Source organism: Phascolarctos cinereus, unplaced genomic scaffold, assembly GCF_003287225.1.
Source record: "Phascolarctos cinereus isolate Bilbo 61053 unplaced genomic scaffold, phaCin_HiC Scaffold_726;HRSCAF=1367, whole genome shotgun sequence".
Classification (NCBI taxonomy): domain Eukaryota; kingdom Metazoa; phylum Chordata; class Mammalia; order Diprotodontia; family Phascolarctidae; genus Phascolarctos; species Phascolarctos cinereus.
In genome coordinates, this window is record NW_027556098.1 from 167,508,738 (window position 1) to 167,533,010 (window position 24,273).

The window sequence follows — 24,273 nt, forward strand, 5'->3', positions numbered from 1 at the left end:
CCTTCTGCACACTCCATCTCTCACACTTCTGCTCTTCACTATTTTATAAGATAATACTGCTCATAATCATCTAAAATCCTCACTAAAAATTTGCAAATGACTTAATATTTTAAAGCAGCATTGCATGTACTTACCCCATCTCCCTACCTGGTAAAGAAATATAGTGTTTCCTAGCTGAGACTAGTCTGGGACTCTTTTGGCCTCTTCACTGTGATTACTCCACATTAGTTAAATTTTGTGGGAAATGGTGGTAGTCTGTTTCAATATCATTTGCTTTATTCATTTGCCATTGTTCAGCATCAATAGCTTTTTGAAATACGTCAGGTGAGAGTTGGAAATGCCTGTCATTTCATCTTTACCTCTTCATCTTGTCTTTTAGTTTAGTTTTAATTTTGATCTTTGCTCTAATAAGTCAAAGATCTGACTGCACAGAAAGCATTTTTCTGTACTCCTAAATTAGTAATGAATCATTTCCTTTTTGTTAAGATTTAGTTTGTGATTTTTTTCTGCTCTTACTCAGTGTTTGCCATATCTAATGCCTTATGACACTTTCATAGAAAAAAGCATTCATAGTCTATAGAACCTAAGCAGTCCAAAAGTCTTTGGCTTGTTTTCTTTGGTCTCTTCCTTAATTCTGAACAAATTATCCAACATATTTTGAGTCCTCCCCTATGTCTACCTTTTCAAAAAATTATTTGTTTGTTTTTCACTTAGGTCAGTGTGTATTAAGGGATATGTTGGCTGATTTGGGGGCATCTTATGAAATTCTTCATAGACTAGATAACTTTTTGCAGCTTTTCCAGAAAAAAAAAAAGAAAGAAATCTACGATACTAAGAAAATGGAAGGCAGATAACACGTATCTAGTATGTGCAAAAAATCTCTCATCATTTCTAAAATAATTTTTTTCATCATTACTGGTAGGATCACCACATTTTAACTTTTTACTTAATCACAGTCCTTGATGAATCATATAAGAAAATTATAATAGATGACGATGATGATAATGGAATAGACAGTTTGACCAGACCAACTACACAGAGAAGAGATCTTTTGTGGAGATGATACAATTTTGAAAGCATTGGTAAATTGATTCACACAATATGTGATAAAGGAGAAGATAATGAAATGAGAACAAAATTATGACTGGCATGACTATCACTAAAAAGAGGTGATTGAAAGAATATCTTAACTAATGTCATGTTCTTACTTCGTAATCTCTATAAATTCATCATGAGAATTATCCAGACAGTGAGGGAGGACATCTTTGATGGAGAAGGAGGGAATAAGCAGGCCTTTGCAATTTTTAAAACTTTTATTTTGGAGCAGACTACATAGTCAATCATTCAACTGACTGAAACATGCAAAGAATACCGGATCACACAAGTTCATTGCCTTTTAATAATTTTAAAATAAAAAAATACTGTATTATAATAATAAATCTAGTCTGAGAACTTCCCAAAATATAGATTGCATGCATTGTGATCACATAAAATGCCTTTAGAGATACAATAGTGATAACTTTGCTAAGCAGTACTCTGATCATTTAGTATTGAAAGAAATATAAAACAGAAATATATGAATGAACACATGAATTAAAAAGCATCTATTTAGCACTTTTTATGTACCAAGCCTAGAAATAGAGTGGAAGATACATATAAAATTAAGAAAAAAAGCTTGCTTTCAACATGCTTATTAATCTAACAGAGGGAGATGATATATATGAGCAATGGTAGCCAAAGAAGAATGTTTAGCCATAGGGATGGTGAGCAGAGTCAAAGGGTAATTGAATGGCTTGTTTTTCCAGGTATTGTAGTGCTGATTTGATTTCTTTTCCTAGACCCTGAGGTGGAAAATGTAAGGGGGTTGAGGGGATAATGGTAGAAAGAGAGCCTGAGTACAGCAGGCTCTGGCTCTGACTAGATATTGAAGCTTTCATCAATGAGGAGAGAATAGAAGGGTGGTGGTGGGATCTGGAAGACCAGCAGGGGTTGGAGGGTGGAAGGCAGTGACATGTCAGGATGATGGTGTTCAACTAAGCATTGTTCAAAACTGTCATGAAATGGTAGATCAAGGCAGAAAGAGTATACTTGTAAAGTCTATGGACAGCTTGAAGATGCTAAGCATTTCAGTCTCATAGGAGAAGAGTGAGAAACAAGAAGTCCAAAAATGTAATTCAACTTAAAAGTTTTGTCAATGACATAATATATAACAAAAGTCTTTAATTGCTTTGACTGTCTTTTGGTCCCTTTCTATCCAATTACATGTTTTTTCCTCCTTCACATCCCTATTAAAGTAAAGCTCTTTCACAAAGCCTTTTTATGCTAACCATATTTTTTTCTAGTCACTCCTATATGCATGGTATCCTTTATTCTATATCCCTAGACATTCCTGAATACTATGGTTGGTCATTAAAGGCTGTTGATTAAAAAAAAATTCCACTTGTTTTTATTTTCCTGGATCCTCTGTTCCTGTCAATATTTTGTAGTCTACACAGTCAATAATTTAGATGGCAAACTTCATGTAGATGAAAATCCAGATAGGCTAGAGAAACTCATCATGATACCTTATTTATTATATTAATATATTACATAATATAGAAGATACGTTACCATTTGCTTTGCCACTTTACCCAAGGGCCTCTGACCTTTCCATCTGACTTGTAGCCAAAACCTTCCATGTGTATTGTCTCCCCCACTAGACTTGAGAGCATAGATTGTTTTACTTTTCCATTTATAGCTCTAACAATTAGCACAGTGTTTTGCACATAGTAAGTGTTTAATAAATGTTTCGTTCATTCATTTATATGGATATAGCCAATTCTTAATTTGCCAGAACATCCGGGAAGAGAGAGAGGTACACAACTATGGTTTTATCAGTACTGTGTATAAACTTTCTCTGTGGATAGAGATTGGCAACTCTTTTGGGTACTAACAGGTTAAGTGCCTTGCTTATGGCCATATATCAGTATGTGTCAGAGGAATTGTTGAATTCAAGGTTTACGGTCTCCACTGAGTCTTTGTCTCTACTAGATTTTGCTGCTTCTTGTTAATGTTATTTTACTTTCCTAAGGAGGTTTTATGAGTATCCTAACATGACGATGCTCTTGTCAAGGATTTCTTGATTTCACTTACAATGAAATTATTTTATTAAATAAAATTGTTATTCTGAAATATTCATTTACTTGAATGACTACTACCTGTGTAACCCTGGGCAAATCATTTCATCTCTGTTTGCTTCAGTTTCCTCATCTGTAAAATGAGGTTAATAATAGTACCTACAGTTGTGAAGATGAAATGAAATATTTGCAAAGCACTTAGTATAATGCTTGATATGTACTAGGTGCTACATAAAGATTAGCTATTACTATTGTTTGTGGTTGTTGTTGAATAAACAAAGTCTAGAGCTACCTCTAGAGCACCTTCTTCCTCTCTTCTGACACAAAACACATTGTAAGGAGGAGATGCATGCAATAAAAATTGAGGTGAGGGAAAGTGCTTATACGTGTCGTTATAAGAAATCCGTTTTCTTTATAATCCATAATAGTGGGAAATTAATAGGGAATGGTGAATCTAGCACTGTAGTTCTAGTATAAATCAAGTAAGATGTCATAAACTGTCATACTGGGGGCCTGTTTTTGTAGTAAGAAATATGGCTATGGAAAATGTGCCTTTGGTAAATATGAGAAAAGAAGAAACTGTACCTTATGCTATCAGTAAATAGCGGTTGTCAGGCTTATTTTCTTTTTGGATCCAATTCAATAAACACATGACTTTTGAGGGGAATACAATTCTAACTCATCATTTCCAAACTGGTCTACTCAATACTATTGCAAAGCTTTTAAAAAAAAATACATTGGGGTTACATGTTAGTCAACCAGAACTTCTTGCTGAAATAAGGGCATGCTTGTTAATAAGTAATTATCTCATTGAGGCAGATTTGTGACGATGACTATCACATTAAGTTTGACATTTTGAGATCTTCTTTATGTTGTGTGATCTCCACCAGATTCTTCTTGTTCAGCATATTACTCTCTCTCAATTGACACACACACACACACACACACACACACACACACACACACACACACACACATAGATGTGTGTGTGTGTGTGTGTATGTATGTATGTATTGTCACTCAGTTGCTAGTCAAATACTTGAAGATTGTTGAATAACCTAGCTCTGAACTAATAGCTACAAGAAGTTCTGGTAGTTACAGTTTTCCTGGAAAGAGATATATCTTGGAATGGTTCTGTATTTTTCCTAGTTTGGAAAAAAATTGGCAATTACCAAAAATCCATGCATCTATTGGTACAATATGGGGCTGTAGTTGAATCACTGACCCTTAGGGATGAGCATTGTTCAAAATAGGTTGTATACAGGAGTCTGTGAAAACGTAGCTTTTATTTAAGGAACCACACCCAGGTTTCATGTCAAAGGAGGTACTAGAATACTCATACCATTTCTAAGGAAGGCAAGGAGTGGGGATGGGACAGGAACAGGGACACATCTTCTCTGGACTTGTTACTTGTTCACAATAAAACGGAATTTGGCTTTGTGGAGCAAAATTAAAGGTTTTCCTTAAACAAGGTATCTCTGATGTATCCCTTCAGATTATATAAGCACAGGGAGATTCTGTGGAAAGAAGTCTGGGATTGGAATGAGGATCTAGAGATGTTTCATTACTTATGTAGGGATGGGGAAAACTGTCTGAAGGAGATGAAATGACTTGCCCAAATTCACACAAGTAGTATATTGCAGATCTGGGATTTAAACCCAGATAATTGACCTGCAAGTTTACCTCTTTTCCCACTATTTTGGTGTCATTTCTTTTAAATGAAAAAAAAATTGTTACTGGAATGAGCACTTATCATTTTAGTGGTTGTAGCAGCACTAACTGGACAGCCACAGTTTGCTTGGTTTATACCAGGGAAAACCTCCCATGGTAAAGTTTCTCTTCCCCTTCCCCAAACTTTATTAATTGAGATGAGATGCTGTCTATGAGCAGCTTTAGTAAGCATTGCTATTCTGTAACTTATGTCTGTCCCTAATTGCCCTTCCCTCCCCAAAATTGTTTGCTCTTACCTCACCTTCAGCATCTCAGTTGGTAGAAAGGGAATCCCCAAACGTTCCCTGATTAAATTCTCGTTTTATGCTTGTAAGTTAATATTGAGATGCTGAGCCAGAAGGTGGAGGCATTGTTAGTGACAACTAAAATGAAAAAAACAAACTGAGAATTAATTTGTTTTTCTAGCTGTCGGTGGGGAATCCTATAAGCGAATATGGAATACTAGTTGGTTTGGCTGTGCTGATGGGGAAAGCACTTGCCTGCCCTGGTGTTGTATGGGGTTGCTCATCTTCAGTAAACACCAGTCATTTGACATTTAGTGGATTTTTAGGTCATCAAACATCATGATGCCTTATTTAATTTCTGCCCTCCTTAATGTGCTGTGCAGCTTTGTTTCGTGTATTCGCTTTCTCATAGAAGCTTTACTGTACTTCAGCAATAGATAAAACAACCTACAGCTAATTGTATTTTGCTTCTTCTAATTGTTGTGTTACTCAGATGATGAAATTCTTGCCTGCCTTTGGCTGCTACATATAACCAATATGGAGTCTTGGAAGCTATTCTCATAAAAATGATGAGAATTCCTAAGGGTATCTAAATTAAATGCAGAGAGATTCAGTAATTGAGAAAGGAATACCACGTCCATTTAGGATTTGGGGGCTGATTCATTCTACCAATTTCCCTAATGAATATGTCACCTCTTTATAGCCAGTGTGGTGCTCTGGCCTATGTCCTATACTTCTGATTTCTCAGTCACAATTATTTAGTATTAATGCCCTAGAGGCAAGATGCATATAGTCTCCCCATCCAACCCCCTATCCCTAAGACCCTCAGATGCAACTCTCTATTCAGATCAGCCCTGAGTCTCTGTTGTCCCATTAACCCCATTCACCCCCTCTCCTCATTCTTCTATGTGTTTGGAACACCACTCAACTCTTAGCAAACTCTCCTATCTCTTTAATTTGACTGAAACCTGGTTTTCCTCTAAGCCTATCAAATCTTTTGCAATGAAATGGAGGCTGCTTCTCCCCTTTGTCCCAATTCTTAAAGTCCAAATGGGGTGTTCCTATGTCCTTGGCTCATCCACTTGCACACACTTGTCTTCCTTTAAAGTTTGTGAAATATTATTGTTATTGTCTGTCCTTTATTTTCAGAGGACAAATGACACCATGGGGTGATGTCTTGACTTGCATGTGAATTGGATTTAAGTGAGACAGAGTTGCACAAAGTCATCAGCCTCACTCTCTCTTCAAGAGTCATGGAAGTCCAGTGTCAAGACAAAAATCAAGATGACTGCTAATGGCCTCTATATAGAAAATAACCTTGGCATCTTTGATATCTTACCAAGCTCTAAGTATGCCATAGTTCCTACTTCAGCCACCTTCATGGCCATTGGAACAAATTGTTCTCATCCACCCATTCTAGAAATCTTCACATGCTTGGGGTAGACATTCCCCTAATTCACCAACAGATTTGAGGCCTGCTGATTACCCTTAACCTGGTTTGTCCCATCTGCCAAGATGGTTTTACCAGTATGTGGCCACTGAGCAGGCTATAGCTTCGTAGAGCCACAGGCAAGAGTTGGGTGATAGGCGGACACCAAAGGTAGATGAGCAGCCCTGAAAAGGGCAAGCCTTCACACCAGAGGTGCCAGTCCTTCCTGAACACCGTATATACCTTTAGTAATCATTATACATACTATCATATCCTTATCATTGTTGCTATTCTGTAGGAGATTTTCACGATATTCTCAACAATCACAACCATAGCTGAACAAAACTCCATCACTGTTTATCACAGCCTCCAGAATGTGGTAGACACTTAATAAGTGCTTGTTCATGAATTGGTAATAGGATGTAGGCTACTCATACATGGTGCATATCTTTCTATGCCATTTTGGTCACCTATAATTGATATTCTAACGAGATGATGGCAACATGGTCAAGATAGATCACTGGAAGATTTGGGGCATTAAAAAAAATGGGCTTCTGTGGTAGTAAACATTCAAGGTCATTTGAAAGTGCTTCATAACTTCCCATATGTAATGCTGGATTATCTCTTATTTGATTCTGGGCCCTGTTTACTGTACATCTATGACACCAGTCCAAGGTGTATCTATTGAAGGACTGACTCCATTGGTTACTTGTCCAATTGCATGTTATAGTCTGAACAATGTTAATTCTTCATCCACTTTAGTTTTCTCTTGTGAATGGCAAAGCTAAACTCTTTTGAGAGCCTATGAATCTTACTGAGGAGGGCCTAGAGTTTCCTGTGCCTCTATGCAGTCCTCTAAAAAGTATTCATCAAAAGGAGAATCTGTTGAACCTCAACATTGATAAGGAATTGCTATTGTATTTGGACTTGCTCAGGGCATCTTCAATGACACTGGCAAACAACTTGGGTGAGCATATGTCTCCCTGTTGGATGCTTTGCTTGATGCTGATATGCAGCAGATTGCTGAGCAAAGTGATCTCCGTGGTTGCATCTGTCATGGAATCTTGTATGCTCTTAACATATGCATCACAGACATGTTATTCAAGGAATGCCTTCAAGGCCTTTTTTTCCTTTATCAAGTCAAGTCCAGCCCTTCTATTCACTCGCTCACTTAGGTGACCTTGGGCAAATTACTCTGAGCCTCTCAGTTTTATCATATGTACAAAAAGGAAAATTTGAACAAGATATTGGACTCATATTAAAATGTCTAAGAAAACAATAAATTCTTCTCTGGTTTCTTAATGATTTCCTGGGACTGGTCTAAGGTTTCCTGAAACTCTGAATCGTATTATCCTATGTAATGCTTTTGGTAATCAACAAATATTGGTCACCACTCATTTTATGTCCTCAACACTTCTCTGTTAATTGTAATGAAGATGTAGTCTGCTACAGAAAATTGTCCATTAGCATAAGCATATAACCTTGCCATAATTTTATCAAAGATACCCTCAATGACAACTGTCTTAAGATTTTGCAGAAGTGAGAAAATTGACATATGGATTAGTATTTGCTCATGACCTCTTCATAACATCTTTAAAAATAATGAAATTTTCTATAAAATTTTCCATGTTTTGGAATCCTTCTCTTTTGGAGCTACTTCAAAAACTAATGACTCAGTTACTTGTGTAATCGTTACCTCACTTTTCACTTTGAGTGCAATTACTACTACCTCACATAATTCAATGAGTGTTGACATCAAAGAGTCCAAATTTGTTGGTTCCAATGTTGCCTTTGAAGAGATTATGTATATATGTACATGTATGCACATATAGATATATACACGTATATACATATACAGAGAGATCTATCTATACATATGCATATGTGTATGTGTAACTCTGTGTATGTGTGTATTTGTTGTCCTTAGTCCAGTTTCATCTGCATATATTCCCCTGTTATTTTGGCTTCGCTTTATCTTACAACTTGTTTTCCATTCACTTTTTTTCCCCACCATTTTTGAAATGACAAAGTTGAAATCTTCTCTTCATCATTCTCTATACTGGTTTGCAACATTATCATGTCATGCTTGGGCTTTGAAGTAGTGTTGTGCTTGGATACCAGAGCACTCTATTTGCTAAGGAGATCAAGTGATTGCTACATGCGATAATTCACATAGTCTCCTTGCTATAGTTACTGTTTTGCATTGTCTAACTTTCTCCAAGAAATAATGACCATCAAAGTCACTTTATTTTGGCCCCTTTCTCTCTCTCTCTTCCTCTTTCTCCTTCCCTCCCTCTCCTTCTCTCTCTCTTAAAATCTCTCTCCCTCTTTTCCCTCTCTCTCTCTCTCTCTCCCCCCCCCCACTCCTTTCCCTTTGGAATTTGTTTTGTATATACAGGTCAACTTGCATATAACATAGCTATATAATTTTTTTTTATCCTTTCTTAAAGGACAGTATTGATTTCAACTTTTATTTTAACCAATCAATGATCCAACTGCTTCTTATTCTGTTAAACTATAACCAGGTAGGTGTCACAGTGAATAGAGCACTGTACCTGGCTGTGAGAAGACCTGAATTCAGATCACATCTCAGATACTTATTAGCTGTGTGACCCTGGGCAAGCTATTTACTATCTATTTGTTTCAGTTTCCTCATCTGTAAAATAAGGACAATAATAGCATCTATCTCCCAGGGTTGTTAAGAGGCTAAAGTGAGATAATATTTGTAAAGCACTTTATAAACTTTAAAGGATTATATACATACTAGATATTAGCTGTAACTAATTTCATTACATTTGCACCCTTATCAGATCTAGTAACGTTTTCCTCTCAGAAAAAAAACATTATATATATGTGTAAAATTTCTAAGTAGGCTGTAAACATTTGGCTGTTTTCATTTTTTTGTTCCTGAAGCATATTTTAAAGACATTTTTTGTGATCATCCTCTTTAATTATCTTTACATAAATGTAAAGACAATTTCCACCCCTACTCCAATAAGCCCCAAGCAACAATCAGTTAAAAGTGTAGACTAGTTATGAATAAGTCTTCAATCATTTTGAGTGTGTTTTTAGGCTTTGGACCATTGGGTAAAGACAGATGATGCTACATAGTACATATCTTATGGACTGAAAGAATTAGTCATACCTTTGGGTCTATGTATAAAACTAACAATATGGTAGGAAGCAAGTCAGTTAATTGATGAAGTAGTCTAGTGGTGGAATAATTATAGTGTAAAGAAGTACAATTCAAACTATTGTGCTATAAGAAATGATGAGCAAGTGGAACTCAGAAAAAACTGGAAAGACGTATATGGACCGATGCTGAGTGAAATAAGCAGAACCAGAACATTGTACACAGTAGCAGCCACATTGTGTGATGACTAACTTTGATAGACTTAGCTCTTCTCAGCAATGCAAGGATCTAAGACATCTCCAAAAGTCTCATGATGGAAAATTCCATTTACATTTGAATGTAGACTGAGGCATACTATTTGCTCTTTTTTTCCTTTTTCTCTTCTATTTTGCTTTATTTCTTCTTTCTTGTGGTTCCTCCTATTGGTTCTATTTCTTCTTTACAACATGACTAATGTGAAAATATGTTTAATAGCAATGTATATGTAGAGACTATATCAGATTACATGCCATCTTGGGGAGGGGGGAGAGAACTAAAAAGCTTATGGAAGTGAATGTTAAAAACTGAAAATAAATTAATAAAAAAGAAAAAAACATTTTTACATGTAACTGGGGAAATATAAAATATGAAATAAATTTTTGAAACTAAAAAAGCACAATTCCAGAATTAGAGCTGAGAATCAGGAAGATCTGAGTAGTTCAAAACTGATCTCAGGCACTAGCTGTGTGACTGAGCAAACTGCTGTTTACCTCAGTTACCTCATCTGTGAAATGGGGACAATATATTAGTACCCAGTTCCCAGAATCGTTTTGAGGATCAAATGAGATAACAATTATAAATAGCTTAGCACAGTGCCTGGCAGGCAGTAAGCATTATGTAGATAAATGTTGTTATTGTTATCTGCTGTGCAACAGAAATTCTACAATGTAATGACAAGATCACAGGATCTGCAGTATCATAGATCTAGAGCTGAAAATACCAGAGAAGCCAACTTGTCCAATCTGATTTTTTTAACAGATAAATTGATGCCCTTGAGTTTAAGTGACCTGTCCAAGAACATACACATAGTAGAATCACTCCAAAGCCAGGTCTATTTACTGTATCATGTAACAAAATAAGTAGAAATTTAACTCCATGGCACCTACAATCCCTTCTAGCTCTAAGTTTGTGATCCCATATTTCCATCACCAGTTTGATCAAATTTGTCAACTCCTGAACAATCCCATCTTTCTTTAGGATAATAATACTGACAATTTAAATGAATTCCCATACAACTTTGGAGAAGTTGTTTTAAGCTATATAAAAGTTGGAAGGAATACTCAGAAATCTCAATCCAGATAACCCTTGACCAGTGCTTCTGGCACAACACCCATAACTAGGTGACCAAACAAGAGAGATTACTGCAAACCAGGAAGCAAATGCTCATCATCAGAAAACTTCAGGGACAATGTATATGTCAGTCATAATAGCACTTGAAGATTTGCAAAGTGTTTTTTAAATACACGATTCCATCTAACTCTTGTGGTAATCCAATGAAGGAAGTGATAAAAGTGTTATTATTCTTATTTTACAGATGAACAACTGAGGCTTAGAGAGATTATGATTTTCCAGAGGTCACAGGACTTACTGAGTCTATTAGGTAGAACTTGATACCAAATCTTCCTGATCTCAGGTCTAACACTTTATCATTATGGCACACTACCTCTTGTTTGAGGTTGTATTCCAGGTAGCCTAACATCAAGGCCACATGTTGACTTAGAAAATCACAAATTAACATTATCTGTGTTATACTATATTTTTCTATATTTTGTTTAACCTTTGCCAGTTACATTTTAATCTGGTTCAGGCTTCACTCTGGAGTTTTCTGAGTTTCATGAAGCTTTGAGATGAACACTTCTGGCTTAGAAGAACCTACAGTTACACAATTTCAGAGTTAATTGAGGCCTCATGGGTCACCTATCCCAAATCATGCTTGGACAACTACTCTACAATATTCCCATCAGTCATTCAACCTCCTGGACACTTCCAGTGATGGTGAATTTAATATCTAGATGCACAAGACAGCTCCTTCCACTTTTGGATACCTCTCATTTTTAAGAACCTTTATTTTGAGTAAAATTGGTTTCTCTACAACATCTACTCACAGCTCCTAGTTTTGCCCTTTGGGATTAAACAAAACAAGCTTTATCTTTCAAATACTTGAAGATAACTATCACATCTCCCCCACCCCACAACAGTCTTCTCTTTCCATTTCCATTTCCCTTACCTAATCCTTGTGACTTTTTTTTTAAAGTCTTTAACCATCCTGGTTTTCTAATCTAGGAAGATCCAGCTTATTAAATCAATTAATCAACAAGCATTTATTAAGCACCTACTCTGTGCTAAGCTTTGGGACAATTTCTGGGGATAGATCTTTCTTAAAGATGGCATCTAGAATTTAACCCAGTCCTTTAGGAGGTGCTTTCTCCAGGGTTGAGTACAGTAAGATTGTTATCTTTCTTTTTCAGGAAACTATGCTGTTGTTAATTTGTCCCAAGATCACATTGTATTTTATGTCTATCACATCATGCTGTTGATATACATTAGTTTTGTAAGAGCAAGGGTTCATAAAGCAATACGACTTAAATGAGAACTTGGATGAGGACAAGCCAAATGGTCCCAACCACGTTCTCTCTATCATGAAGATCCTCACTTGCATTACTGAGGTAAGGGACAGCCCATAAGTAGAAGACTTGTAAGTTCAGTTGTCATCCAGGAACCAGGGGGCCAAAAGAGATTTAAGCTATCAAAGATACCTTTGGTTCTTTTAGTCACAATGCAGAAGTAGAAGCAGGGAAATTCCATAGGAAGAAAGGGCTATATACTAATATGACTGGCCTTCAATAGAAAGGAAATACATCATATTCAAACCCTGAGAAAAGCAGATGAAACAAAGGGACTATGAAACACACTTAATAAACTGGCCATCACATGAGAAGGTGTTCAACCAACCAACCCATTAGCTAACCTTTGTTAAGTTTCAAGGTCAGAAGAAAGGAAGGAAGACAGAAAAAGAGAAAGAAAAAGAAAGAGAGAAAGAAAGGGAGGAAGAAAAAAGAAAAGGAAGGAAAGGGAAAGGAAGGAAGGAAGGAAGGAAGGAAGGAAGGAAGGAAGGAAGGAAGGAAGGAAGGAAGGAAGGAAGGAAAGAAAGAGGAAAGGAAGGAAGGATGGAAGGAAGGAAAGAAGGAAGGAACGAAGGAAGAAAAAGACAAACTATTCATTCTCAAGGATTTTATTCAGCCCCATCAGGAAAGACAGTGGTAGATTGGTGTTCATGCAGTGCAACCAGCCACCTGGTGTCCATGAAAATAGATAAATTCACTGAATCACCAGATCTCTGAGTTGTAAAAATCCCCAAAAGGTATTTCCTTCAGCTTATACCTGAATTCCCTCCATTATAAAACATTTTGTCATGTAGCTTTTGCTTAAAGTCTATAGCATTTCTATGTTCCAGCTTCAAGGGGTTAATTGGGGGTAAAAATACACACACACACACACACACACACACACACACACACACTCACACACACACATTTTTAAAGAATTAGAATGGGGAAGGATGATCCATATTCAGGAATAATTTTAGTGCAAAATGGAAGCTGGCAGTAGAAACACAAGGCCAAGAAGGAACTAGAATAGTGTCATTGGGAAGGGCCAGATACTTCTACTTAAAGGCTTCTGAAATCACACAAAATAAGCTGAAGGGGTCAATCAAGAGTCATGGGGTTAGAGCATTTGATCATCAGACTAACAACAATTCTGCCATTGTTGTAGGATGAGTGATGATGTGGGAAGGAGACAGGGCTCTGAGGAGGCTGGTGGTGATGATCCTTCATTTATCTTGATAATTCTGCAGATATTTTTAAACTTTTTGAATCTATCTATTGCTGTGCTGGAAAGCTTCTTCTTTAGGGGAATCTAGAGAGGCCTTGCATAATGTATATTCTCTCCTTTTAAGACATGTTCTATATTCCTTCAGCCAAGCACTTCAGGAGGTATTTGAGGATCTCTGAGCAAAGAAATCCAATTGGATGTAATGAATCAATGTTACCTCAGTGAAAGCTGAGTCCTGAATTATTCTTTTTGAGCTGCAGTCTTTTCCTTGGGGTGTGTCTGAGTCAGAAGTAGAAGTATGCCCTTCGGATCACACTGCTTTATTTTAGACTCTGGTAAATAGTGTCAATTAATTAAATGAAAGAAATGTTCACTTTTTTAAAACTCTGATTTACTTATTTTAGACATTCTGGAATCAGGATTTAAAATAATATTAATTCAGAGAAAGGATTTTACTTAATGTGTCATAAGCACCAATCCTTGAAATATCCTGTAGTGCAACCAGCTGCTAAGGGATATTGACCTTAATTAATTAAGTTGTCAGATTTAGTAAGAACATATAATAGGAATATATTGTTATGCAGCTTTAATGATTACACCCAAAATAATAAATAAATGTAGGGAGGGAAAGGAAAAGGGGTCATTGGCATGTCCCATCCTATTTCTCACTCTTCTGTCAAGGGATTCCCATAAAATTTGCTCTTGAAGGTTGGATTTAATTCAGATCTCTAAGAACTATTTGTGGCCATTTAATTTTGTACTTGAATTTGAGAGGAAAAACAAAATGAAAAGCACTACTTTTTCTTGCCCAGTTAGGATGTCTGAGAAAGGGAAACTTCAGCTTGCAGTGAGAAGAAAACAAACAAACAAACATGCAAATTAAGTGTAAAAAAGTAAATTGTTCTGAAAAGAGGCAACAGCAACATTAAAAGAACAGGGTCATCAAGGGAAATTCAAATCCAGGACACAACTGAGCAAAACCACAGAAAGCTGTGAGTATCAACACTAGTTTTAAAAGGATCAGGGTTTCTTACAAAGGGAATACTCAATGAAAACCATGAACCTAAATTCTTTCTGTTAAGAGAAGATCATTGAGCAATGGCTTAAGTACCATTGAACATATTAAAAAAAAATAATACATTTCTTAAGGAGGAAATCTCCCTTAAATTAGTGGAGATTGTACAGAATTACTGTATTAAGTTGTCTTCATTTTTATAATTTATGTAAGGTAAATTCACTTACTCAAGTATTGTCTAAAGAATAGACTTTCTGAGTTAGTCAAACATTCTGATTAACAAGGTTTCTTCCTTCCTTCCTTTCTCCCATCCTGCCTTCCTCCCTTCCTTCTTTTCCTCCTTCCAATCCAACCAACATTTATCAAGTGCCTATTTTGTGCCAGATTTTGTGCTAAGCATTGGGACCACAATTAAGAAAAGGAAAGTCCTCCCTTGTCTTCAAGTAGTTTACCATCTAATGGAGGGAAATTCTTTACAAAAGGAGGTTAAAAAAAAATCAGTGGGGGTTGGAGTGGTAGAGAAGGAATGGGACACTGAGGTACCCTGCATGGCCGCATATTGTTCCATGGTGTTGAAACCAGGCAGAGCAGTAGATGCAAAGAGGAGCGAGTTGGAGAATCCAATTTCTGCCCTCTAAAAAGGAAAGCTTTGGGAGAGGTTTTGTACTCTACCCTCCAGCCCTCCAATAAGAGGGGAGAAGAGGCTGAGGGAGGTGGTGTCAATCAAGTCTTGAGTTAGTTTCCTGATGGTGAGATTAGTACTGATGAGATTATCCTGGAGGAGCATAGTCTGTGGAGTTGAAACCAGGAAGAGCAGCAGATGCAAAGTTCTTTCTATAATCTATTTTCTAGCTAGCTAGAAGATATAGCTGATATGAGAATAACTAGCTGCCTAGCTAGAAAATCCATGTGTAATACTTTGTTAACCTCAATGTTTTGTTTACCAGGAAAATCCATTGATGTGTGTGTGTGTGTGTGTGTGTGTGTGTGTGTGTATGTGTGTGTAACTAGCTAATTTTCTTTACTATATTTTTGTTTCATCATTTCCCAATTATATTTTAAAAAACTAACATTCTTTTTAAAAAAAAAATTAAATTCTTAATTCTCTCCCTCCCTTCTGTCCCTCCCCCACCCCTTAATAAAGCAAGCAATTTGATATTGATTGTACATGTGAAGTCATACAAATTTATAGTTCCATATTTAGCTAGTTAATTTTCAAATAATTGGGCATATGATTAGATGTACCCAACATTAAAATGAAAATGTGTACAATTTAATATTTAAGATAATTCAGCAAGTTCTTCAATTTATTTTTATTTTTAAAAAATGATCTAGAGAATTCTACAACTTTATTCATTCAGCAAACATTTATTAAACACTAATATTTAGGGCTGTGCTTCAGGAGGTAAAAAGTATCCAACATAGGCCCTTTTTAATGTCCAGGTAGAAGAATAATATATTACTACAGAGAATTATAAAATGCAACAATGCATAGTAAAAGTGAATTAAAGAGGAAACTGACTGACATTTCATGAGGTTGTGAGGGGAAGGCTGTTTGTTACTGAAAGGACTTATTATCTTTCTCCCCAGTGTCCCCCACTCCCATTGCAAACTTCCCTCTCAAGTTTAGGCCACCTTTCTGTGGTCACCCAGCCAGTGTATATGTATGTCACCTTTGACTCCTCACTTTCTCTCAGCATACATATCCAGTCAGTTGCTAAATCTTGTCATTTCTATCTCTGCAACATAAGTATCCTCTTCTCTTTTCTCACACAGACAGGATACTACTTCAGGTTCTCATCACCTCTCACATAGACCATTTCAATAGTCTCCTAATTGTTCTCTAAGCCTTGTCTCTCTCCCCACTCTAATCCAGCATCCCTGGAGCTGCCAAAGTTATTATTGAATTTCCTAAAGTTCAGATCTAACTTGGTTCTTAATCTTTCTACTCTCTTCTTCCCACTCCATTCCCAGTGAACTTCAGGGGCTCCTCATGAACTTTTCTGTTTGACATTTACAGCTCTTGACAACCTGGCCCCTTTCTTTCTTTCCAGCCTTCTTATATATTATAACTTTCCACATACTAAAGTTAAGTTATAATGGACTACTTTCTGTTCCTCATGTGAAACTATCCATCTTCTATATCCATGCCTTTACACTGTCTGTATCCCATGCCTTGAATGCTCTCTCTTCTCACCTCTGCCACTTGGTATCTCTGCCTTCCCTCAGGACTCAGCTCAGAAAAAAAAAAAAACAAAGAAACAACAAAAAAACCAAAACCAAAAACAAACAGACGGACAAACAAAAAACAAACCCTCCACCGCCCCCCACACACAGCTCCAATCCTCTCTCCTATAGGAGGCTTTTTTTTAGACCTTTCCTCCTTTCTTTCCCATAGTAGCTAGTGTTTTTCAATCTAAAATTATTGTAGGCAGGCACTATTTTTCCTTTTTGAAGGCTATATAGTCCAGATATTGTTTTGTGTTTGTTTTTTCTGTGTTATTTATTTATTTGTTTGTTTTTTGGTGAGGTAATTGGGATTAAATGACTTGCCCAGAATCACACGGCTGGTAAGTGTCAAGTGTTTGAATCTGGATTTGAACTCAGATCCTCCTGACTCCAGGGCTAGTGCTCTAGCCACTGGACCACCTAGCTGCCATTGTCTTTCATTTTTTTCAAAGAGATCCAATGACATCATAGGGTAAGATCTTGACTTGCACATGAATTGGATTTATGTGAGATATAGCAGCACAAAGTCATCAGTCTCACTCTCTCTTCCAGAGTCCTGAAAGTCTAGTTGCAAGACAAAAGTCAAGATGACTAGCAATGGGCCAAGATGCAGGAGATAACCTTGGTGTCTTTGATGTCTGACCAAGTTCTTCATGGCCATTGGAATGAAACAAACAAACAAACAAACAAACAAATCCACCCATTTTGTTGAGAGAAATCTTCACACACTTGGAGTAGACATCCCCCTAAATCACCAATGAATTTGGGACCTGTCAATTACCCCCAACCAGGTTTATACTATCTGCCCAGACAGTTTTATCAGAGTGTGGCCACTGTACATGCTGCAGCTTCTTGGAGTGGGAGGTGAGAGCTCGGTTATAGGTGAACACCAAAGATAGATGAGTAGTCCTGAAAAGGGCTCAGCAGCCCTCACACCAGAGGTTATCTTCCTGACTCCAGGCCTGGCACTCTATCCATTGTACCCCCTAGCTACCTTGCCAATAGCAGTGCCTGAAAGCAAGTCTGAGCTCCATGCTTCCACATTTAAGTTATTTGTTAAATTGAAGTATTTCTAGTGTACCTTTGGTCCCTTATCCACCTCCCTGTCTTGATCCTTGTTATCTATCTGCCTCTGCTTCTCTGCTACAATCTCAATCCTTAACTTCCTGAAATCTCCTTTGGCCTTGCCAAATGTATAATAATATAATAATAATAAACATCATAGGATTTTAAGATCAAGAAGGCACTGGAGAGATGATCTAGTCCAATCACCTCATTTAACTGAGGTGCAGAGACACTGAGGTGCTGGTGAACAGTTGGGGTGGAATTCTAACCTGAGTCCTCAGATTTCAAAGCTGGTGCTCTTTCCTTTATGCCAAGGAAATGATGGGCTTGAAGGTATAAATGTAATAATATGCTTTCAGACACTGGGTATGTAGTGGAGACCAATGAAGTAGGTGAGGGAAAGGGACCAGTCACAATGATGGTAGGAGGTTTAAGTAGTGTAGTGAAAACTATACCACTTGACTTGGAGTCATAGGACATGGGTTCTAATCCTGGCTTTGCTCTTTACTACTAGTGTGACCTTAGATGAGTCATTTAGAACCTTAATTAATCTGTGAAATGATGAGGTTAGACTAAATAACCTCGAATTCTCTCTCACTTTGCAAATCCTATGACTAGTATATTACTGGTCTATATTTTGAGGTCAGAAACCACTATTTATGAATAATTGACCTCATTCTATGTTGATTGGAAAAATAAATGGAATAAGAGGTGAAAGGGTCTTTTATTTCCAAGAATCCTGCAATAGGAGAATTGCTCGGTTGGTAGTTGGTACTTATACACTACAAGTTCAGGCTACCTGTGTCAATCTAGCAATTCTTTAGCAAGTCAGATATAATACAATGGAGATTCTTAGGCAGACAGATCATTTCTGCCAACTCACCTGGTTGGGCTGAAAAGCCTTCCTTCTTAAGATAGAATACCATTTGTATGATAAATGGATAAAACATTTCAAAGGACATAGGCAATCCGTCCATTAAGACATGCTACTAGGAACCATATGAACTCTTTGTTCACCCTTGCCCAGTCCTCCTTTTATTCCCTAGCAGGTTGATATGTGAGTTTTTCCAAAAATAAATCTCATCCTTAGCCCAGGGAGTGAAACTAGGACTTAGTCACAAGGCAAGTCTTAGATAAATCTCTCCCACTCCTGGATTCCAATAGAAATTTGTCCTCAAAATACTGAGATCCTTCCCTCTGAACTACCTGACATGATGCAATCATACTTTAAAAAATAACTGCCATTTGTTTTCCAAAGTATTGGATTATTTAACTGATTAAAATATCAAATGCATAATATAATGTATGTCAACTGACATTTCTCAGGTAAAAAAACAAGTAAATAAAGAAGTCTTATGAAGCATCCTTAGAAGAACTATTCTATATCCTACACATAAAGTACCATAGAAAATGTTATCCAATGGGCTGATGTTAACTTAAAGTGCACATTGTTTGGAAAAAGAGTTAATTAACAACTTATTAATTGGATAGAAAGTCTGAAACTGTTGTACTTCTAGCAAATACATAATTTTCTTCAAGTATTATTAAAGCGTTTTTGTTGTACCTATTAAAGATTCTTGTCTCTAAGTTAATTTCATTATGCTAATAAGCTATCATCGTTACAGAACCTAAGCTTTGATCCATGTTAATTGTCGTGATCTTCAAAGACAAAGTCACCACTTACTTTAAATGAATTTTACATCTTTTTAAAGAATCACACGGAAATTAGGGGAAGTAATTAATTTTTTATTATGTGTCTCAATATTTTTAAGGGAGGAAGTCAATGGTATTGGCTAGAATTCATTTTAACATTTAACTAGGGAAAACAGCATGAGGCAAAAAAAGTTCAGATGCAAAAGATTAAAGAAAATTTGAAACTGGGACCTAATTTGTCTTGATAAACTTTGGTGTTTAATATGCTTCTTTTGTTCTCAGTGTGAAACTGCAGGGTTTTGATTTGTAAAAACTTTTTGAAGAATTAATTCTTTCTAATTTTTATTCCTTTCTTTGCCTTTCTTTTGCAGTAAGACAGACAAGATGACCTTCAAACCATAACACTTTTAAATATCTATGAACTTACAAGGTTAAATCTATTAGTGGCCAGAGATTAGCTATTATACATTTACAAAGTGTGTATGTGTTTTTCCTGCAGCAGATAAAATTTAGCTTTCTCTATGTAATAACAAGCTTAAGAGTTCTCAATTTAAAAAAAAATCCTTAAGTGATTTTTATTTTTTTATAACCTGAAAAAGTTAAATTTGAAAGTATAAACTCCTTGATTTTTATCCAAGGTTCTTGGTATGAAACTCAAATAGTCTTCTTTAAAAATACTCAAAATGGTTGATAATTACTTGTGTCTTGTGTCTCAAGTATCATCTCCATAGTGATTTATGATTTTGAAACATTCCTCAAAATTTCCATAAATCTTATCCCAACACAACAGTTATACAGAATCAAAGGAAAGTAACACATAGGATATATTACCTTTAGACTCCAGATGGGATTATACAATAGAGGATGACTTCATCCAGGGATGAGGAATCTGCTGCCCCAAGGCCACATGTGGCCTTCTAGGTCCTCAAGTGCATCCTTTTGACTGCATCCATGTTTTACAGAACAAATTCTTTTATTAAGAGGATTTGTTCTGTGAAGTTTGGATTCAGTCAAAGGGCTGCACTTGAGGACCTAGAGGGCCACATGTGTCCTTAAGGCAGCAGATTCTCTATCCCTATATAAACTTTCATAATTTAAATTTTCAACTATTTATTCTCACCTAGAATAAATACAGCATGCCTGTTTATTTTTTAACTGACAACACTGAATGTTGAATCTTTCCTAATGGCCTAAGCATATCATAGAGCTCACTGTGACTTAGCCAGTATAACACAAATTTTTCTGGGCTTACAGCATGGGAACCCTTTCAAGGATAAGCCCAGTAATGAGCTTTGTTTGCCTTCTGAAGACTAGGCTAGATGATTTTGAAGAAGCCCATCACCAGAAGGTTGGCCCACTTGATAATGGATGGTGTAGGCCTTTGAATTTTGCAGTTTTCCTCAGCCAATCAAGAATGCAGACCCATGAAATCATGGATCCTCATGGTAAATTTCCACTTACTGTTGTCAGATCTCATCACAGAGAGTGGAAACAATGAATAGAAAACCAATATACTTTTTTTTTAATAGAGAGACATAAACCTAAGTATTATAAATCCAAGCAAAGATTTTTAAAAATAACTTTGAAATTTAGATGAAAGGTGGTGAGGTATACAACTGTCTTGGCAATCTGATTAATACTGTTATTGATTTAAACTGCTTACTCTTAAATCTGGGTAATTCTTTATTAATAATCATGGCACCACCAATGTGCTGAGAAAATAATCATCAGTCAGATAAATTCTTAGGCAGATTTTAAAAGCAAAACATTTTGAATTTGTTAATATCATATTTTCTGTGTTTATAACAAATATAATAGAAAGAGTAAATCAAGTGTTATCACCTTTTCTGAGTCATGAACCCCTTTTCTGGTCTGCTAGTCTCAGAATAATGTTATTGAATTGATAAAATAAAATACATTGGATTACAAAAATTTATATTTAGATATGGTTATCAAAATGTTAAAAAAAAGTCATGTATCTCAATTTGATCCCCTTATCTAAATGTGCACCTCAAGTGTAGGAATCTATAACTTTATTCCAAAGATGCTGACATTGGCAAAATTACATTTAGCATATATAAAATGCAAATAACCTCAGAGCTAATTATAAGTCATACAATAAAAGTAGTTTTAATATTTTATTGTAAACTCAATTGTGGATTTTTTGGGAGGGGTGTATCAAAAACTCTGATATATTGCTTAATCACTCTTATGTTTAATAATCTTGACTCCATATAAATTTTGAATGCCTCCAAAACAACAAATTAACTCTCAAAAAAGTTGGTGAGAGGGTTAGATTTGGAAGTCAGAGGGCTTGTGTTCAAATCCCACTTTGTGGCAGGTAGGTAGCTTAGTGGATAGAGTGTCAGGTCTGGAGTCAGGAATATTTGAGTTCAAATCTATTCATACACGTTTATTAGCTGTGTGACTCTGAGCAAGTCATTTAATCACTTTCTGCCTCAGTTTCCTCATTTGTAAAATGGATATAATAATAGCATATACCTCCCAGGGTTGTTTTGAGAATCAAATGAAATAATAAACGTAAAATCCTTAGCATAGTGCCTAGTACATAATTAACACTACATAAATGTTAGTTGTTATTTCTGTTGTTATCATTCCTACTACTTTAGGAGACAAGGTGGTGTAATCATTAATGCTCTAGAATTGGAATCAGGAAGATGTAAGTTCAGATCCTATGTAAGTTACTAACTAGCTTTTTGACCTTAGGCAGGCTTTTTTTGTTGTGTGTATTAAGTGAGATAATACATGGAAAGCACTTTATAAACCTTATACTGTTATGTAAATGTGTTTATTATTATTATTATTAGTTACTTTGGGACTTTTGGCAAGTCACTTAAATTCTTTGGGTTTAATTTTCTTCATATACAAAATGAGGGTTTTGGATTAGGTTAACTCTAAATTGGAGCAGCTAGGTGGTAGAGTGGATAGACTGCTGGGCCTCTCTCTCATCTTCCTGAGTTCAGATCTGTCCTCAGATACTTACTATTGGTGTGACCCTGGGAAAGTCACTTAACCCTGTTGGTCTCAATTTCCTCACCTGTAAAATAAGCTGGAGAAGGAAATGGCAAACCACTCCAGTATCTTTGCCAAGAAAACCCCAAACGGTATCAGAAAGAGTTGGAAACAAGTGAACAAAACCTTTAAATTCCCTTTTTTCTGCCTAGGTCTATGGTCCCAGCATTCTTTGATTGAGTATATTAAAAAGAGTATCATGATTTGTACAAATTGCTTTGTCCAAGTTGGAATAGCAATAATTACAACAGATATCATGTAGAATTTTTATTTTCTTTGCCTCTACGTGGTAAATGACTATGTTGTCTCTCTTAGCCTAATGAATTATTAAGTGAAAAAAAAAACTATTGGAATAATTTGGGAATTTTTTTTTCCTCTAGAAATGTTGTTTCATTTGGAAGCCATTTACACAAGATATGATTCCATTTCCCTTCTGAAAACTTAACATAGAAACATTTCCCTTCTGAAAACTTAATAGATAGCATCCACTGGTGCATAGTTTTAATGTGATTAAAACAGAGTCTTGGGTATTGACACCCTTTAAACAGTGAAGGAAAAGGTAAATTTTCCAACAGCAAAGGCCCTATTTATAAAATGCTTGTAAATTATATTCTTAACAAAATTGCAATATAAAGTCTTCAAATGTTCTTTTTCCTGGGGAAAAGAAAAAAAAAGAGTTCCTTTTCCTTGATGAGCAGTAAGACAAAAAACCTTGGGCAGGAAAAACAACCTCAAATTGGCAAGGTGCCCTTAAGCAATACAGTACTGTATGGTTCCTGGTAACACCCGATTAAAGTTTAAATTTACCTTCTCCTTCCCCCATCTTGACCCAAATAGGCAAACAATCATGTCTATCCCCCCCACCCCAGCTTTTACTAGAGGTGAGTGATCATAGCCAAACTTGATTTTGTTTTTTGTCATTAGCATCTGAACAGATGCCAGTGTCAAACCCCCAACTGAGCAGGATGCTCATGAAAAACTATTTTCATGACACTTTAAGATTCAAAAAGTTATAAAGGAATACGTAGCAAGAAAAGCATAAGTAAATAGGAAGACTTATCAAAAGGCTTAAACACTATCCTTAGAGATACATGTGTCCAGGTGATCTTGCCCAGGGCTTCAAAAAAACAATAGGTAAGTGATCTTATTTATTGGGACTGAGAATAAACACAACTACAGCATTAGTCTTCCTTGAGAATGACCTTTTTCATGCATGCAAAAGTAACATTACAACTTCAAAAAAATGCTAAAATACCTTGGGCCAAAGATTATTCTGAGATGTTTGGGGTTAACTGTGTTAGATGCGCCCTTCTTTTAAAGACCTTGGCTTTTCACTAAATGCTTGCTTATCTTTTTAATTTAACATAGTCCCACATTCTTCTTTGTAGTCATTTTGGGCTATCTGATAACATATAATGGAAAACATGTTTATGTCTTCCACCAGTTCTTGTTGCATATTTCAAATGCTTAGAACAACAATTTTCAGAAGCTTTCATTAAGGTTAATTTAAAAACTACATTAAATACAAACAGATTTTCTCACAAACAAAATGCAATGTGTACTTAACAGACTTCTGTATGTTATATTTGATAAACTACCTCATATAAATGCAAATTTTGACTTTCTGCCAGAACCAGGTGGTATGGAAAATATTTCTATTAAACAAATAATGCTGGAGGAGCAAACTTCAAGCTACGGTGTGTCGTGTGGGGGGGAGAGGATGTTTTCATTCAAGTTTGATATATTTTCTCAGGTTGACCTTTACTTCTACG